The sequence below is a fragment of the Silurus aristotelis genome, assembly GCF_946808225.1.
Source record: "Silurus aristotelis genome assembly, chromosome: 29".
Taxonomy (NCBI): Eukaryota; Metazoa; Chordata; class Actinopteri; order Siluriformes; family Siluridae; genus Silurus; species Silurus aristotelis.
This window is the reverse complement of record NC_139602.1, coordinates 2,778,279-2,794,757: the sequence shown is the minus strand read 5'-3', so window position 1 is coordinate 2,794,757 and position 16,479 is coordinate 2,778,279. Positions and strand designations below refer to the sequence as shown.

Here is a 16,479-nt window from a genome sequence, read left to right as displayed (position 1 = left end):
TAAATTATTACTACATCACAGTTGATTCCCAAATAAAACACAAACATATAGGGTTTTTTTTTTCTATATTTAAAGAGGACATATTTGGGTCTGTGGCCAATACTATGGTACAGAAGGTAGCATTGTTGCCTTATAAGTCTAAGGTCCCCAGTTCAATTCTGAGGCTAGATTACTGTTTGTGTTTAGTTCCCCCAGGTACTTTTCAGTTTCCTTCCAAAAAACTTCAGAGTGGATCAACAAGGGTCCAGATCCTTCGTGAACTTGAGCGGTTTACTGAATGAATAAATGAATGAATGAATAAATAAATGAATGAACATGCATACTAAAAAAAGATAGGAATTACAAAAAAACTAAACACAATGTTGAAAATATATCTATAAAGAATATTGCACAGGATATACAGTATGTCAGTGTGCTTGATGAGTGTGTAGAACTATTTACCAACACAGAACCAACTAAAACTAAACAGGCCTACTGGACTACTTAAAGTCTAGTAACTGCCAGAAATCTTTTGAGTGTTGGGGGCTGTGCTGGTGGGGACTGTGAGGGCCAAAAGCTTTGTGATAGTCTTTTTTTGAAGAAAATTCCTATAGTTCCTGGCTTCCTATAGTCCAGGGGTCACCGACATGGTGCCTGCTGGGCTTTTCTAAAAATAGTTTACCATAGATGGTAATTTTTTTTGTTGCTATTCTTTTTTTTAAATCTGTCACGGATAGACCAAGAGTCTGAAACTGGAGTATGGTTAAACACCTTGTCTTTATTTAGTCTGTACATGTACAAGGCAGAGATATGATCTGTAATACTGGTAGTCCAGGGATGATCGCGAATGTGAACCGATAAAGGCAAAACAAGGTCCTTCCATTCGTTGCGAAATTTGCACTGCAGTTTGGGCGCGAAATTTTCTGCAGGGGTAGCAAAAAGCTGCATCCGCCTTAACTGAATACTCAAGCCAGTCTCTTTTCTGAAACCTCGAAATTACAAGTCTAAATTAAAAATAAAATTAGTAGTATTTGAATTCATTAACAACAAAAAAACATTGAAAACGTAACTGGTTTGTTTGTTTTTAACTCTCACCCACATTGAGATAATTCCGCCATTACCGCTGTAAATGGTTAACACAGAATTTTGCGGCGCTCTCATTGGCTATTAGGACTACAACGTAATCCTGTGTACAAGTGGCTTGCAGAAGAGTAACATTGGAGAAGCTGAAAGAGATTCAAAGTCCGACCAAGTGACCTTTTCTTTCTGTTTTAAATCCAAGTGGCGTAAAAAAAAACTTTTATAATTGAAAGTTTGGGTGAAATAAGCAGCACATTTAAGTACTTTAATGGTAAAGAATTCATCATAGCAAGATGGAAACGAAGTTCAAATTATGGGGTGACCAGAGTATGGGTGTGATCCATCACCGCGGTTAAAAATATTTTTGAAAAATGATGGTAAACATCTTGCCAAGTCAGCAGTTTTTAATTTAATACAAATACATTCTTTGGTGCAGACACGTCCTCTTAAATATGCCTGAACATTTCTATGTCTGGGATGCACAGCTTACGTGCACAGCATGATAGTGCCCTCTGGATTCAACATCTTGTACTGCAGGCAGCACTGCAGCACACGATCATCGTTGTTTTCGGTCCTCAGGCCGCCTGTAACAGAGTTACAAACAACGCCATCAGGTGGTGAGCTGCTGCATGTATTCCTACAGGAAAAAAATAAAAAAATACACTCACTGAAGGCTTGAGAATCTCTTTGCTTAGATTGGCCCCCGAGATGCGGTTTATTGTTCATCAGCTTGGTGTATAGGCAGTCAACAGCTGCCCAGACTTTTCTTTGTTCTTTGCGGGGGTTTTTTCCGCTTTATAATTCGTCGAGCTCCTGAAAAACCACCCACGGAATCAGGGGTGATGGGAATCTCAGAGCTGTAGCACAAAAAAAGAAAAATCTCAAATGTGAATCGATTGGAGTAGTTGTACTATCGCCCCATTTCCAAAAAAAAAAAAAAAAAGTCAGGACACTTTGTAAAATGTAAATAAAAACAGAATGCAATTTGTAAGTCTCATAACTCTATAATTCATTCACAATAGAACATATAAAACATCAAATGTTGAAACTGAGGAAATGTACCATTATAAGGAAAAAATAAGATCATTTAAATTTGATGGTTGCAACACGTCTCAAAAAAGTTAGGACGGGGCAACAAAAGTCTGGAAAAAGATATTTATTAAAATTAAACACTTAAAAAAATTTTTGCAACTAATTAAAATAATTGACAACAGGTCAGTAGGATGACCGAGTGTAAATACTGTATCTTAGAGAGGCAGAGTCTCTCAGAAGTTAAGATTTGCAGAGCTTCACCAATCTGTGAAAGACTATTCTGAAATTGTTCCACAATTACTAGACAATGTTCCTCCATATATCAATATCTCATCATTTACAGCACAAAATATCATCAAAAGTTTCCAAGAATCTGGAGAAATGTCTGAACACAAGGTACAATGGTTAAAATCAATATCGGATGGTTGTGATCTTCAGGCCCTCAGGCAGCACTGCATTTGAAACAACCATGATTGGAAATGGAAATCACAGCATGCTCTCATTAACACCTGCAGAAGTCATTGTCTGTAAACACATTTTGCCATGTCATCCACAAATGCAGGTTAAAACTCTATCATGCACGAAGAAGGCATCTGTGAACATCATCAAGAAACATCCTCTGTAGGCCAAAGCTCGTTTAAAATATACTGAGGCAAAGTGGGAAAACTGTTCTGTGTTCAGACAAATAAAAATTTTGATTTCATTTTGGAAACCATGGACACCATGTCCTCCATACTAAAGAGGAGACGACTCTTCTTAGTATTTTTCTAGAAGAATCTGACACCAGACCTATGCTCACCCATACACATTGGTTGGACTGCCCAGTGCTGAGTGACCAGGTGAATGACAGGTTGCACAATGTCGAATGCCCACTGCTGACTGCCTTTTATACTGTTGTGTATTTCGTCGTCTTGATGGAGTGTAGCTGTCGGTTGGAAGGAATCTCCGTAGACGCAGTTATTTCGTGTAAATAATGATTTTTATTCAGCACAGAAATATAGCATCTTTACAGGCCTTCCGGTCAAGCCTGGAGTCAGCACGCTCTGATTCAAAGTCTGACTCCAGGCTTGACCGGAAGGCCTGTAAAGATGCTATATTTCTGTGCTGAATAAAAATCATTATTTACACGAAATAACTGCGTCTACGGAGATTCCTTCCAACCGACAGCTACACTCCATCAAGACGACGAAATACACAACATTTCCTGGCGTCACGAATCCTGGGCGGTTTGCGGCCTCCTCAGCTTCGCGGATCTGCTCCGACGACGGCTCCCTGATCTGTCCGGCCGGCTGAAACGGTGAGCGTTTGGGGTTCCGTTTATCTGCTGTTGGGTCGCACCGTTAAAGGCCTGTGTGTGGGTTATTGGGTTGTTGAGTGTTGTGTTGTGATTGTCGGTTTGGGTGGCTCTCCGTTCTAAAATTTTTGCACTGCTGGGCAGCGCAAAAGGGGGGATTTGACTGTAATAATGCTTTAAGGAAACTTAAACGTTGAATTACAATAGAAAAGAAGCGAAGTAAAAAGTTCAAGAGGAAAAAAAAAGGAACAGGAATAAAGAGAGAAGTGAAGAAAATAAGAGTTGAAGCTAAAGTAAAAAGTAAAAGGTGAATGACTCTGAGAAAGAGTTAAATATGGTAAAAAGTTGAGGAAATAAAGGAAAACAGGAATATAAAGGTTGAAATAAAAAGGGAAAAGTAAGAATAAGGTTTAAAGAGGAAGCCGCAAGATTTGGACAAAAACCCTCAGGGAGGTGACATTTAAGTCAGGCCACAAAACCTGGACATTCACTAGGTGGATTTCAGGTCAGTTCTGGGAACTGGATGATGCAGAATTAAAATTCAATTGAAGTTCCCACTCTGACTAATTAGCTGACGAGCTAGGTGATGATGCAACTGTCATTTGAATTTCTGCATATCAAAGAGGTAGCATAAATTTAATAAAGAAAGGAAATAAAGAGAAAATAGAATAAAGGTGCGGCAAAATAGCATGCTATAACTTTGTATGACTGAGTCGACTATAGTGTATGTGGAATTTGTGTGTGTGTGTTGAGGAAAACGTGTGTGCGCTTTGAATAAAAAAAAAATAAAAAAATAAAAAAATAAATAATAATAAGAGAAGATAAGGGGTGTCTCTCCCTTTCTGTGCGCGCGGAACTAAGTGTGTGTTTGTGTTTGCGCGTGTGCGCTCAGCTACGAGTGAAGTCCCTCTTCCTCCGCTGTGGGCGAAACCCCCCCCCTCTCCCTCTGCTTTTCTGTCTCTCTGCGTGTGAGGGTCTGCGCTCCGCTGCAGGCGGGCGGGACCCCCTCTCTTTCTCTCTCTCTCTCTCTCTCTCTCTCTCTCTCTCTCTCTCTCTCTCTCTCTCTCTCTCACTCTCTGGAAAATTTGTGTGTGCGTGACTGATTGCAATATGTGCTGAGATGTGTGATATATATATATGAATAAATACATAGGAGAGTTAAGGTGGAAAACAAGGGTTAGTTTCTAGTAACTATAAGGATAATATTTATCTTCTATTAAGAATAAAACAATGAGCCTCATTACATGAGAGGACTGAATCTGTTAAAACTTATGAGCTTCCTTCGGAAGACCTTCTTCTGTTAAATAACAAAAGACAAGATAAAAAAAGATGAGCCTTTTTGAGAAAATGTTTTGTGTATGGCCAAATAACTTTATGAGCCTTTTTAACAGGACCTAAATACTAAGTCAAAGCCCCTTAATACTGAATGAACAAAGATATCCCTACAGTGAGACAAAACACTCCCCTGCCCTGAATGAATAATATAATTCCCAAAAAAGGAAATTTTAAGTAGAGAAATTAATGAGGGTGTGTGTGTGTGTGTGTGTATGAGCAACTATAAAGTGATTATTGTATATGTATATATATTGTTTGAGTAATACTGATTGATAAAAAGTTGGGGTAATTATTAAAGTAAAGCAAATTAAAGTTTAAACAATAATGGTGTTTAGAGGTTAAAAGGAGATAGGAAATCTGTAAAGTATAAAATCTTAAATGCTGATGGATATTGTGTGTGAATTATATTGAATTATATGTGGTGTTAGCTGTAAAAATCTAGGAAAGGATCTAAGGTCCTGTCTGCCTCTTTTATTGAATCTTTGGTGTGTGCGCGTTGCTGAGACAGTTGCTCAGAACGTCACACGGATTGAGGCCCGTGACCGGAGCAACATGATAAACGCATGGCTTCTGTTTGATTAAGGCCAGTGCTGTTTTATCCAAAATAAATAAATAAATAAATAAATAAAATAATTTTTTTAAATGCTTGGATGTGTATTTGAACGTGTGCGTATTCAAATATCTATTTTTGTTACTGTGCGGTTTGATCTCTCAGCTTGAGAAGTATCGCAGTGAATTACATTTTGTGTGTGACCTTTGTGTTATGCAGTTTAAAGGACACTTGGCAACGGACTGACCAGTCATGGTGTTTAACTAGTTAATGAGGTACAATCGTTTGATTTGAACTCAGTTACAAGTTGTTGATGCAAGTTTTACAATTGGTTTATGGGGTTTGCTGAAGTCAGTTTTAAGTAATCTTTAATTTGGTAGTTGGTATCAATTTATGCGTACAAAAATACAGAAAGTTGTAATGTCAAAAATAATTACTCCTGTAGATGTGGTATGCGAACAAGTTCTTGTGTAGAGAGGTTATAAGCAGGTGGGGAATTCCGGATCGAATATCCTCAGATAACGGTAAAGAATTTGTGGATAAAACAGTCAAATTAATCTTACAAAAGTTGGGAATTAAACAGCGTCTTGGAGCAGTGTACCACCCACAAAGTCAAGGAATGTGTGAAAGAATGAATGGTGTTTTAAAGAATCGCATTGTTAAGATCTGTCAGCATACGGGTTTAAATTGGGTAGCAGCGCTTCCGTTGGCACTGATGGCGTGTCGATCAAGTGAGCTGCGTGATTTGCATATGACACCTCATGAGTTGCTAACGGGAAGACGGATGCCGACTCCTTGTTTGCGTACCAGTGGGAAAGGTCCAAGTCTAGCACTTTTGGAAGACGAAATGCGAACTTATGTAACATATATGGTCAGCTTACATAAAAAGATATCCACATATGTTTTTGACAGGCAGAGGAAAGACGAGGCGCAGCAGAAACTTGATGAGCAAAAGAGCACCACAGTGCAACCCGGAGACAAGGTGTTTGTGAAAGTGTTTAGAAGAAAGTGGTATAACGAACGTCGGGAAGGACCATTTGAAGTGGTCCGCAGTACTGGAACAGCGGTCCAGGTCAAAGGGTCTCCAACGTGGTATCATTTATCACATTGTGTTAAAGCACCAAAAGAGGAGATAACGTGTTCCCAGAGTCAGGATGTTGAAGGTTCAAGAGAATTGGAAGAAGGTATGGGTGAGCATGCAGCAGAAGAAGAGATGCATGACAATAACCAGAGTCAAATCCCAGAAGGGGAGATTGTCCATGATATGGGCAATGGTGATGATGATGTGTATGCTTTTGATGATGCCAGAAATGACAGTACAGTTAACGGACAGGAAAGAACATTTGGGGACATTGATTTCCAGCAGGTTCCCGAATCAGCAGAGCCTGTGGCGGTGGAGAGAAATGCGTCACAGGTTAAGAAGGACTGTAACTCAACTGCAGGAGAATCAAGAGAGACAGCTGACAGAAGGAGTCCGAGGCCGGCTCGGAGAAGGGTTAGACCAAAACGATACGAGAACTAGAGCCCATGTGGCTATAGTTTCTCAGCAGATCGCTACAACACCCTCTCCTCCAAAGGTTGTTATCAGAGCTAAGTTAGGGAAAGCGGTTGTTCTTCCTTGTCAATGTGGAAGATGGAATGTTGGTAGTACTAATCCTCCTAAGTGGAGGAATAATCGTGGTGAAGATGTGTTGTTGACAGGACCCGGATTTGAAAGTGTGCCTCGCGATCAAAGAAAGTATTTTTTGTACAATGACATGAAGTTGGTGAAGATGCAGACGGATTGTTCACTAGTTTTGCGTAATGCTACATGGGAAGATGCAGGTGAATATGTGTGCACTTATTTAGAACCAGCATTTAAATTTGTGCCAATTCTTAATTATTGGGAGGATGATTATGTAACGCGTAAAGTGACACTTGTGATAAAAGGTTTGGAACCTAGTGGAAATGTCGCGGATATTACAAAGGTTCAAGATCAATCTAATGCAATGACTACTCAGAGAATGAATAATTCTCAAACGGAGCTTGTTACAGTAGTGCTGGGTACAACTAAGAATGTTGATACATCAACCCAGACTACTACTTTGTCACAGATAAAGCTTGTCACTACAGCTCTGGATACAACTACGAGTGTTATTACATTAACCCAGACTACTCCTACTTTATCTACGATTGTAAAAGAGTATAATGATACAATAGTGCCAATACCTTTGATGCCTGTGAAGTTTGTAAACGTAACACAGGCGCCGGATGTAGTGACCTTAGAATCGACAGAAGTGTTAAATATGACTCAGGAACCCATGTTAAAAACAAAGCCTACAGTAAATGGTAGAGAAGAGACCTTTGAGGCCGGGAAACAGATGTGGGACGAGCATGTTGTAGCCTCAGCTGAGATAACTCAGGAAAATATATCAGATACAATGAGTGACTATTTTAATTCTACTCAAGTTCGTACTTTGCAAAAGAGAGACAGTGACTGGAAAGCATATGGTTTCGATTCATCGGTGTTACAGATTGCTGACCCCTGGGCAAGTAGGAACTTATGGTTCCAGCAGATAACTCATTCTGTTAGATCAGTTAGAAATTTGAATTGTCCATGTGTGGTGAAAGTTTCATCACCAGGCACATGGCCTTCAATTTTAGAAACGGTGCCAGAACCACTAACTATTAGGTGTCAGTCCTTTGCATTATCATGGTTGTTGTTTCAGCAGCAGGCATCGACGGATATAATAATGGCTTTGTCAAGTAGTCTGTTTAGACCTAAATATGATTGTTCATGGTTGGAAGAATTACCTTATGTGAATCTACTGGATCAACATGAAAATATAATAACAGCAGTCCCTGAGCCGATGGAAGTGACACCTGTGAAAGCTGCTGGTTGTTTCTGTTCAAATGAAACGTATACTGGTTCGGGGATGTATATGGGAGTATCTGATTGTGACAGCTATTTGATGAATTTGGGCCAACATGATAATAAAAATATTAGTAAGTTGTATGAAGTAAAGTTTCGTGCGCCACATCAGAAATATAGTAAAACTTTGATGGTAAGGAATCAAGATTTGCCTGGAAATGTGACAATAGGAAATTTTAGAGATATTTGGTGGGTTTGTGGTGATAAGGCATATATATTTCTGCCTTATGGATGGATAGGATGCTGTTACATGGCAAAACTGAAGCTCCCATATGAGGTTTTTACAGTACAGAAGGGAGACGGTCCTGATACAAATCAGTCAAATGTTGTTTCTGCTAATAGGAGGAAAAGAGCATTGGCACAGTTCCATAATTTGGAGTCATACCATTGGAGAATAAGCCTAGGAGAAAAGTGGGGTATAGGACTGTTCCCATGGTATGGTGTGACATTTTTAGCTGATCATATTGATAACATCACTTATACATTACAGGGTTTCGCCAATGAGACAATAAGGGGATTTGATTTTCTGTCTAATACTCAAAGAAGTCACAGATTGACCCTGCTAAAGCATGACATGGCGTTAGATTATATATTGGCCAAGCAAGGTGGCCTATGTGTGGCTTTGAACTTAACTGGTGACGCACGTTACACCTTGATCCCCGATTCTTCTGATAATATGACTAGTGTTATAGAGGCATTGCGAAACATACGAGATGCCTTCGGTCCAGCTGAAGGAGCCGGATGGTCTGCCAATTCTTGGCTGCAAGACAAATTAGGTCCGTTAGGTGCTGTCCTAGTACAGATTTTTATGGCAGTTGTCGTATCGTTGTGTGTGATGTTTTGCTTTTGCACGCTGTTGCTGACCTTTGCGAAAGCGATGATATTGCGATGGGTTGGAGTTGTGATGCCTGGGGACGGTACCCAGATGGCGCTGCTGCGAAACATACGAGATGAGGATGGAATGGAATTAGATGGTGAACTGATGGAGAAGTATCCGTTTTGATATTAGTTCTTATTGTGATTCTTCATGTTATTTGGCTATAGGCTTACTTTTTGATAGTTTCCCCCTATACTGTGTTCGGGTGAAAGGGGGGAATGGAATGTGATATGATTCATTTGTTGCCTGAGAAGACGATACTGGTTGGTTTTTTTTTTCTTTTCTTCTCTCCAAGGAAACAATATTGGGGGAGATTTGAAGGCTCGGAACAAGGAATGCTGTGATTCTACACATCGGCGACCCCATACTGAGAATCAACGCAGCCGTGGATGGACATTTTCCCCCATACACACATATATATGTTTATTATAGGATTTTATGTGTTACAGTATATCCAGTGACATTGATAGAAAATGTTTATACTAGTAGTAATCATAGTAAGTCATGATAGTTTTTAAGTTTCTTCTGATACATAACCAATGCATATGTATTACTTCTTGTTAAAATCTTGATTGGGCTGGAGTACAATTTGTGGCCACCTGGGGCAGAGGGGCCGTGAGAGCGGTTTTCCTGTCTTGATTGTTTGAAGGATATCTAAGGAGAAACAGCTGCCTGACAGGTTTTTTCTCTCTCACACTCCATAAATTCATTATATTGTTAAGGTTCTGTGACAGAATGTATTATTACTATTTCTGTAACCAATGATGAATATGTATGTTATATTTTTTGTTTATCGTGGGATTATTGATCCCCCGAAGGGGGGAAATATGTAGTGTCTTAAACGTATAGTATCTTAAATGTGTAATATCTAAAAGCCTTAACTCATACAATTCTACAAATGGTGTCCTGAAACGGCCAAAGTTAATTACTGAACCATCTGGCCAGATGTTTTCCTTTAAGCCAAATGTATGAAAGGCCCATAGTGCTTATCTTATGAGCCGTGACTGAGAAAATGAAACGGATGGTCGTCTTTAAATCAGTATAAGCCGAAGTATAGAATATGATCCAGGATGCACATCCTCTTGGGAAAAGACCTCTGACCCGTTCTCACTGTATGTTAAGATGAATGGTCTGGGAAAGTTAGCGCTGGTACATTTGAGATATATTAAATCTGGACAAAGACAGGTTTCTCTTTAAGATAAACATTATTGCACAGTAGGCTCATATACATCTGTTATGCATCAAGAGGCGGACCCAGAGAATGATCAGAATATATAATGAGTGTGCAGCCATGGATCGGGAGTCAGACTTTGAATCAGAGCGTGCTGACTCCAGGCTTGACCGGAAGGCCTGTAAAGATGCTATATTTCTGTGCTGAATAAAAATCATTATTTACACGAAATAACTGCGTCTACGGAGATTCCTTCCAACCGACAGCTACACTCCATCAAGACGACGAAATACACAACAATACTACACGAAAATATTTATTGTCCTGCAACCTGCATTTGTTCGTGTCGGGTCTTTTAGGAGTGCAGGTGTCTGGTCTGCACTTCAGTCACATCTCGACTGAATGACATGAAGGTCAAATTATTTTTGTACCTTAAAGCACACAACTGTATATAATATCCATCAAATAAACCAATGGTGTAGCACCAATGAACACCATCATCCCCTGAATGAACACAATCCCTATCTTGTCTGACATGTACAGCATTTGACAGAGGCCCTTATCCAGAGCGACTTACATGTTTTATCTCATTCATAAAACTAAGTATGGGGGTTCGAAAGGCAGAATGATTTGAGAAGTAATTCAGTAACTGGCTGTAGTAAGATGAAACTGTTTAAGAACAAACTGTTTGTTTTGTCTCCTCCTTTATTTATATTTATATAATATAGAGATTTAGTAATATATTTAGAACCTAGTTTGAAAACTCGTGGGTGCAGATTTAATGTAGGTAAGATATTTCTGAGCCTGTAGTGGTTGCTTTAGCTAAAAAGTTTGCATAAACATAAAATAAGTTCATTAATTCGAATGAAGGTCTAGTAAACCATTTTAAAGCTAATATTTATTAGTAATAATAATATAATAATTATTTGGATCAGAAAGATGAAAGACTTCATCTATGTTCTGAACACAAAAGAAAAAATTACAAAACAACAAATGGACCCACGTTTAACTTGGCACAATATTATAACGGCTCCAGTCCCAAAAGCGTGAAAGGTCAGAGGTCAGCCAGGCTGTCATGAGTTGCTGAAGGTCTGTCTTTTTCTCTGTCTCGATCCGGAGGAGTCAGTTCTTGCAGCTGTTGCTGTTGACTATTCTCTAGTCCCTCCAGTCTCCTCTGCAGCTCTGATAACTCTGATAAATGTGCTGCTCCTCCTGTGGGTTTTTGAAACTGCCCTCAGGTCCTTTAATGAATAGAGGTGGGTACAGACATTGAGAGCGTGTGGTTTCCCATCAGCAGCTGCCGAAACTCTTTGTGTCTCCTCTGCAGCTCGGATAGATGTCTACAAAGTTGAGAATGCTCCTCCGCAAACGAGGGATTTTTCTTCGCTACAGAACTCTCAAATTCCAGTTCCTCTATCTTGGCTTCCAGAAGCTGTAATTTATCCTGCAGTTTCTTCTCTTTAGTCTCAGTTTGAGTCTTTCTCTTTTTTTGGGCGAGTGCAGCTTTTTGCATGCGTTGTTTGGCTTGGCTGTACTTCTCTTGCAGTTCTGCCTCTCTTTTCTGAAATGTATGTTTTTCCTCCAACCATTCCACACGTCTTTCCTTTTCAAGCCTTCCAGTTTCTTGCTGAATCCTCTCGGTTTGTGTGCGAGCATTTCGCAACTCTTCTCTCACTCTTTCCAGACTCTCCCTCAGCCTTGCGTTGGTGTCCATCAGCTCATGCTTTGAATTTGACAGAGTGCTGACTTGCACGTTTAGCTCCGCATTGTGTCTTCTCAACCCCGTGTTCTCTGCCTTTTGTCTTTCCAGCTCCTCTAACTGCTGTGTCTCCTGCTGCAGTTTAGCGTTGATATTTTGCAGCTCTTTAAGTGCAGATTCTTCCCCAAGAGTCTGCAGTTTGTCTCGTTCTCTTTCCAGCTCTCCTCTGGCCTTCAGAACCTCCATCTTAACATTAGCCAGTTCCAGCCTATGGGCATGTTTATTTTCTTCAACCTGACTGTTCAGGGTGTGTATTTCCCTCTCAGCCTTGTGCAGTTTGCCTGTGAGGATGACATGCTGCTCGTGGCTCAAACGCAACTCCTTCTCCACTCGATCTAACTGCATGCACACGGACTGCTTCTCCGACTCCAGGGTCTTGAGTGCAGTCTGGGACTCGGCCAGCTGGCGGAGCTGGATGCGTTGTGTGTTTTCTGCCTGTGCTCTTGTGCTGTCTCTTTCCGCTCGGAGCTCCGCCACCTCAGCCTCAAGGCTGCAGAGCTGCTGATGCATCTGCGCCATTTCTCTCAACAGAGCTTCCACACGCTTCCCATCGGTCACACAATCTCGACTCTGCAGCTGTGCACTCAGCTTCTCCTTCTCACTTTCCACGAGAGCCAGATCCGCACTGTAACGTATTCGCTGCTCCTTCAAAACCCGCTCATGGTCCTCTTGCTGGTGATCAAACACGGATTTGAGAAAGGTGAAGTCATAGCGCAACTTATTGTATTTAGATCTGTATTTCTCAGCTTCCTCCTCTAGCTTATTAAAGCGCTCCTTAATAGGAATTTCCATCTCCTGCTGCAGCTGGGCTTTTAATAACTTCAACCGCTGAGGCGTTATCACCTGTAATCGGAGCTCGTCGAGCTCCTGGGTCATATCCAGCACTTCTCCTCTTAGCCCTGCCAGTAGCAGCTGCAGCTTCTCCTGACTAACCTGCTTCTCACTCAGCATCCTTCTGAGTTCAGCCTGGGACTGTGTATATTTACCCTGTAGTCTTATGTACTCTGCTTTAAGTGTCTGGTATATGGTTTTGTGCTTGGCACAGCGCATCCGTTCATCGATCAGTATCTTCTTGAGCTCTGTGTCCAAGCTGCGGAACCCTGCACTTACTTCCTGGGCTTTTCCACTTCCACCAGCCTCCAAGTTTGGAAACATGGCTGAGAAATTTTCTCCACCATCCATCGTTTCCTTTTACACTTCCGGTGTAGTCCCTCTGGCCTTTTATACTCTTGATGGAGAACGGTGCACTGTGATGTCATAGGTAACTTGTCATGGTTGGTAAACTGTATGTCTGCCTCTAGTGGTGAAACGTGTCACTTTTATTTATAAGATAAAGTACATACCAAAAACACATCATAATAACTAATATATTGTTTTTATGTAAAGTGAAGTATCTTATATGGGATTGTTATTATTACTAACTGTACAAACTGATGTTAAAGATTATTGTGGATTTAGCAGTTATTTAAATATAAAGAACCCAGTATAAGTTCAGTGTTGGGTATCAGAGTCCTGATATTGGATTCATACAAAGAATTTAAACAGCTGATTGTCACCACATTTACAAATCTTTTCTGGTTTGCAGCAGAAAATGTTGTGATTTACAAACATGGAATATTAATAATTGCAGTATTTATACTTCCGGTTTCGCGGCGCACTTCCGGTTTCGCGGCGCGCACTTCCGGTTTCGCGGCCATCTTGCAGTTTTTCCCGCGCCTCCCAGTATATAAGGACACCCAAGAGGTTCGCTCGGGGCGAAATTATCTCACAGGCTTCCTATAGTCCAGGAGCACCGACATGGTGCCCACGGGCCTTTTCTAAAAATAGTTCACCATAAATGCAGCTCACTGGTATGTGTGCAAATTTGTTTTTTGTTGCTATTATTTTTTTTTTAATCTGTTACAAATAGACCAAGAGTCGGAAACAGGAGTATGGGTAAACACCTTGTCTTTATTTAGTCTGAACATCTACAAGCTTAAACTGAATACTTAATCCAGTCTCTTTTCTGAAAACATTGAAAGTTTCAACCTAATCAGACCAGCAGCCTCCTTCTAGGTGCCAAAACTTTTCAGCAGCAATTAAAAACAGTCAGACTGTATTACATTTATAAAAATAATTGTTGTTTTTAATTACAGTTTTTTGCATTGTGGCATTTTTACTGTTGGTGATACCCGGTGTAGTGGTGGGTTTTTTTCTGAAATTGTTTCTCCTACAAGAGGTGTAATTTGAGTTTTTTTCTTTAGGAAGAAGTGGAGAGAACATGATTACTGAAGGATGTTGGGATCATAAAGGAAATCAGAAAGATCAGGTTGGTGCACATGTGGGCTTGGGTTCAGCTGCATTTTTATCTTCGTGAGTAAACAGTAAAAGACACAGAATTAATATTTTATGTATAATTTTCATGTTCTGATTTTTCCTCAGAATGTGCCTGATGTTACTTACTCTACTGTATCCCATGTGAACACAGCTGGAGCAGCACAGGTCCAGATCATCGATGAAGAGGAAAGTAAATACGCCAGCATAATGACGAACTAATCCACAGGGAATACAGACGCTCCCCAAGTTACGAACGAGTTGCGAACGAGTGACCGTTCGTACTATAAACGTTTTCGTAAGTTGTTACTGTTTGTTATTGACTAGGCATATCTCCTAATGATGTAAGAGCTATAAATACTATTAAAAAACAAAATATACTAAAACAAATCGAAATAAAAAATTAAAATTAAAATAATCACTTATTTCATTCTTGAGTCCAGAGCGCATCATGTAGACTCGTTACGGTCGGCGACTAGCTAGCAACGTATTGTATTTATTTTTATATATATATGTTTCTGTTTGTATTATCATTTAGTAGTATTTGAATTCATTGAAAAAACTTAACTGGTTTGTCTAACTCCCACCCACATCGAGATAATCCCGCCCTTACCGCAGTGATTGGTTAGCACCAAATTTTGCGGCGCTCTCATTGGCTGTTAGGGCTACATCGTAAACCTGTGCCTTGCAGGAGAGTAACATTGGAGAAGCTGAAAGAGATTCAAAGTCCGGCAAGTGATCTTTTCTTTGTTTTAAACCAAAGTAGTGTAAAAAACATTTATAATTAAAAGTTTGGGTGAAAAGAGGAGCACATTTGAGTACTGTAATAGTAAGGAATTCTTTCAAACTTTCCTGTGTTTGGAATTGATTGTGTATGATTCTTGCTGTCAGTTGCTGTATCTGCAGTCGTTAACAATTGCATTTATGCCATGTTATGTCCACAAGATGGCGCCTTGACACTTAAATGTGTTTTGGTAATTTTTTTTTATGGTTTACCTTGTTTATGAAAATTGTGTAACTAAAAAGTGTATATTTGACTGTACACTATTTTTGATTTTGTGAGATTTATTGCATATTACAAGTTTTGGGTTGTTGGGTATTCCCATCATACTTGGTTGTACAGGTCACCGCATGCAAGGAAAGTCACGATTATTGAAAGCTGCAATGATTATTGTACTATAAAGGTTTTCTTTACTAACTAAAAAAACATAAGTTACCACTCTTAATTCACAAGCAGGCAAAGTGGTATGTAGATTTATTTTCTGTTTAATGTATAAATTTAAAGTCGTGTTTTTCTTTGTATCTGAATATATGTTTTTTTTTTTTATTCAGTTCCACCGTGTTGGTGTCACTGATCTTGGTATTGACTTCCATTACGTAAAATAAACATCAGTAAAAGAACCTTGGCCTTCAGATTGTGACTAAGGGCATAGTTGCTAGCTGCTGTTTGGTTGCCTCAGACTGGCCCAAATAGGATTATATATTTCATTATTTAACATTAAACTAATTGCTGATATTGACACGTTCATACAAACAGCAAGTTCCAGATGTTCAACAAGAACAGACACGTCCTCTTAAAGATGCCTGAACATTTCTATGTCTGGGATGCACAGCCTCTTTTTAATGAGTCGAGCTCCTGTAGAACAACCCACAGAATCAGGAGTAATGGGAATCCCAGAGCTGTAGCACAAAAAATTGCTTCTCGTGGATTGGCCCCAGAGACGCGGCTCACTGAGTTTATTGCTGATTAAAATCTATAGCTGCTGTCGAGCTCTTAAACCACTCAGGGTATTATCGAGGACTACACACTTTCCTTGTTTTTTCTTAGGCATGCCACTCGCAGGTTTGCCTGTATAAATCTGTAGGTTCCATGCATAGAGCAGTTTTGGTTTTAATTATTTTTTTAAAATGTTTTATATTATAATTAAACAAATTTGTGTGGCACTTCTGTGCATTTAAACCTAAAAACGGGCCGGTGCCGACCCTAACACAAGAGGAAGGTTAAGGTTCTTTGACATTTTTTTCTGATTTCAACGAGTCGAGCTCTTGAAGAACCACCCAGGGTATAAAGAGTGATGGAAACTCAGAGCTGTAGAAAAATCTCAAATGTGAATCGATTGCAGTAGTTGTACTGTAGCCCCAATTCCAAAAAAAGGTCAGGACACTGTGTAAAATGTA

The 16,479-nt window shown here is 39.8% G+C and overlaps 1 protein-coding gene and 1 pseudogene across 2 annotated transcripts in view; one reads left to right on the top strand and one right to left on the bottom strand.

Annotated features, from left to right (window-relative positions):
- Window positions 1-16,479, top strand: part of LOC310722481 (uncharacterized protein) — a 211,760-nt gene that overhangs the window by 126,618 nt on the left and 68,663 nt on the right. The window lies entirely within an intron of this gene.
- On the bottom strand, window positions 1,528-13,322 carry LOC310722841 (centrosomal protein of 83 kDa pseudogene; annotated as a pseudogene). The gene is made up of 3 exons (XR_014538310.1): window positions 11,233-13,322; window positions 1,728-1,916; window positions 1,528-1,643 (listed from the first exon to the last, which is right to left on the bottom strand). The product of XR_014538310.1 is annotated as a centrosomal protein of 83 kDa pseudogene (transcript).